Below are 2,608 nucleotides of genomic sequence, written 5' to 3' on the forward strand. Positions count from 1 at the left end.
CCCTGGAACGGCTCTGCCATTAACCAGCTGTCCGCCACTGGACCACCCTTCTGAGTCCGCTGGGTCCCCGTTAAGTCATTTGAAAAATAGGGGCTCATTATTGATCATTTCTGAGGACCCTCTGAGCATTAACATTCCATTAGCTTCCATCTTACTGGAGTTCAAGAAACACAGAGTCTGTTTCTCTTTGTGTGTGTGTGTGTGTGTGTGTGTGTGAGAGAGAGAGAGAGAGAGAGATAGCATGCACAGTGTGGAATATGGTATACTGTATATTTATACTACGGCGCAAAATCTTGCATACTGCAATCGTGTAATATTTTAAAATATGAATGATGAGGTTCGGGACATGCTACCCCTAAATACAGCACCTTAGCAAGCTGAACATTTTAAGCCAAAGGAGTTTGAGAGAACAAGAGAAGTAGGGGGTCACTCTGACCTTCCGCTCACTGCTCTTCCCCAAAACAGGTCATCAGACCCTCCAGTGAGTGTAGTGAGGAGCGCCGTCCTTACACGGAGCGAGAGGGATGCTGGGAAGAGTCAGAGCCGACAGGCCCCGCTGTCTCCCTCACACTCACTTTACACTCTCACCTATCGTGCGCTTCCAGGGCTGTCCAGTCTCCATTAAACCTAACATGAAAATATTCAAGTTGTCTGCGGCCACGCCACCCTGAACAAGCCCGGTCCATCTGATCTCGAAAGCTAAGCGGGGTCGGGCCTGGTTAGTACTTGGATGGGAGACCACCTAGGAAGTCCAGGTGCTGTAGGCGTTTAAAAAAAAGTTCAAGATGAACCATTTCTTCAAGTCTTCATTTCCTAATGAAGGCTCCCACATCACATGAAACATATCAAATGAACATGGATGCCCTTCTGTTCATCGGTCTTTGTCAGTTTAATTTTCACACCTAACCGGGACTCCAAGGGGGCTGGAGAAAACTCCTTCTCCTACATTACAAACAATTTTAACATATCACAAAATACCACACAACGTATCACGACACTACATGATATTTTCCATTAATATTTAAAACATCATAAGAATTAAACTCACATTATATGACAATTTAGAGAAAGCGTCTATGGGACAATTAGGCCAAAATTTAAAACCACCCTCGAATGCGCTTAAGCTCTATTCATATGAAAGTGGTATTTTTAGGAACTTTTTACACAAACACTTCATCTCTCCCCAAAACAGGAGACCTAACTTCCTCTCGTTACAGCTGTTCACTCACTGACTGTGGGCTTCGCAAAGGCAAGGGCTGAGTGGGATGCTCATTATGTGGCCAGGGTTCAGTGTGAACAGAAAGCAGGCAGATTGTACACGCACAGGAGATGAAGTTGGCCGATGCCTTTCTGGGTTCACAAGAGAGCGCGTGTGCTCTCAGACTGAGCTTGAAAGCTCTCCAAGAGCACACTCCTGAGTGACTAACGTTCCGGTAGGTGAGAGCAGGAAAGAGGAAGCCCAGTCATTCCAGAAAGTGAGTCCATAAACACTGAACACTCCTGACCACGGCAGTCTGCAGCAGTGTGGGCTCGAAGGAAAGGCGATCTCACGTGTGATTTCTTTTTTTTTTTTTCCAGAATTGTCCCAGATTCATAAATTAATAAATTAAACATCCTTCCTCCAGGTCTAGAAGAATAGCACACATGACGGGAAGTCATTTTGCTGTCGTAATACGGGTGTCTGTCTGCAGGCATTCGAAGTCCCAGGGAGAGTCGGGGAAGAATTCTCTTCCTTTTGTTCATGGGCATTTCCTGAATGCTGGAAATGGAGTCGGGGCTTTAGACCAAAAACACAATAGGAGTCTGCGGCAACCTTGACCTTTAAAATGGAAGGTTGGCAAAATCCGTTTTGATCTGAGTTCACCTGTCTGCTTTCCCTCCTCTTCTGAAATGTCAATCTTACAGGAGAATTTAGTTTTGTGAAATATGAAAAATCTTTATAGGCAAAATGGGTATTTCAATGCAGTGCTTTTTCCCTCTCCTGTTAGATGGTTTGACCAGCAAGGGAGAGCTGTGAGTTTCTAAGCTTTTTCTTTTTCCTTTTTTTCCCTTTTACTCTGAGAGTTTAACTTTGAATTAAGGGAAGTACCTTCACTTTCCCCGAGAGGAGTAATTAATTCAAAAGGGGCTTTTCTTATTCGGGTCAAGATATTTTTAAAACAGGTGAGCTGTTACTGGTGATGATAGGAGATTAAGAAAAGAGAAGAAAACCTTTGTGACTAAAAATGGATTAAATCGAAAAAAATAAAAGCAGTAGTAGTAAGAGTGAAAATAGAGCGTTCTTCTTTGGCCTAATTAGATCTCAATGATGCAATAAAATCATCTCTTCATGTTTTTCTTCCTAACATTCGTATTAAAGGCTGTCCTCTCATTCTCTCCAGCGGAGTACTTTTGTTTTGTTTTGTTTTGTTTTGTTTTGTTTTGTTTTTGTTTTGTTTTTGTTTCATTTTTGCATTCTTCCTCCCCTATCATCCCGTAGCTGCTTCTTTTGTTTATCTTTAATTCTCTCCGGCTGCATACCTGTAGGGCACCTTTATCTTTGTTTTTTGCATCTTTTATACCAGGCCCACTCAGCCCCAGGGCTTGTCAATTTTATGATTCATGGACA

General features: G+C 42.9%; 1 pseudogene; it reads left to right on the forward strand.

The window, feature by feature from the left end:
- The first annotated feature begins 649 nt into the window (after positions 1 to 649).
- On the forward strand, positions 650 to 767 carry LOC112472809 (annotated as a pseudogene).
- The last annotated feature ends 1,841 nt before the right edge of the window (positions 768 to 2,608 follow it).

The sequence above is a fragment of the Pteropus alecto genome, unplaced genomic scaffold, assembly GCF_000325575.1.
Source record: "Pteropus alecto unplaced genomic scaffold, ASM32557v1 scaffold59, whole genome shotgun sequence".
Classification (NCBI taxonomy): Eukaryota; Metazoa; Chordata; class Mammalia; order Chiroptera; family Pteropodidae; genus Pteropus; species Pteropus alecto.